Source organism: Aphanomyces astaci, assembly GCF_000520075.1.
Source record: "Aphanomyces astaci strain APO3 unplaced genomic scaffold supercont1.321, whole genome shotgun sequence".
Taxonomy (NCBI): domain Eukaryota; phylum Oomycota; class Saprolegniomycetes; order Saprolegniales; family Verrucalvaceae; genus Aphanomyces; species Aphanomyces astaci.
This window is the reverse complement of record NW_009798584.1, coordinates 28,611-29,346: the sequence shown is the minus strand read 5'-3', so window position 1 is coordinate 29,346 and position 736 is coordinate 28,611.

Here is a 736-nt window from a genome sequence, read left to right as displayed (position 1 = left end):
AAGTGTAGTCTTCATTTTCCGGGGTTTGGCGCATCGCCAGTGGTTCGCTAACGCTAAACCCCGGCAATGCGCCAAACCCCTCCCGATAATCAGAAGCAAGCTTACCTCCACTACGCTGCGAATGGCCGCGCACCCCACGCAGATGCAGAGAACGCTCACTTCATCCCGTTAGTGTTGCACTCAGAAAATCCCGTTAACAGATAATTCACACATTTGAATTGTCCCTCAAAGGCGTCTTTTGACTGTTCAGTTTTGTCCGAATATATGATCTTGATTAACGTATAATGGATTATATTGACCTCAAGTTTAATCTTGATTAAACTATGTGACATTTTTTAGGCTTCGGACAGACAATTAATCGGTATCTAGCGTAAATCCTACCAGTATAATCTCGTCGTTATCACAACAATTCTGTCGTTAACACACAACACGTCACAAACGCGTCACGTTTAATAAAGCCTTGTGAGTATGGAATTTTCCTGTCCCAATAGAGTCATAAGGTAACGCATCGAAATCCCAAACAGCATCGAAATCGCGAACAGTGTCAATTTTGACCAATTAATGACTTCCCTTGGTGTCCGATCAAATTCTATTGGCTATGATTATATTCACCACTCCATGTTGGCACAATCAAATTCATCCTAATTTAATTCCAAACTGTAATATATTATCTGCATCCACTATGATGTGGTTGAATTCTGTCATTAAAATGGTGTCGAATATAATGATTTTCATT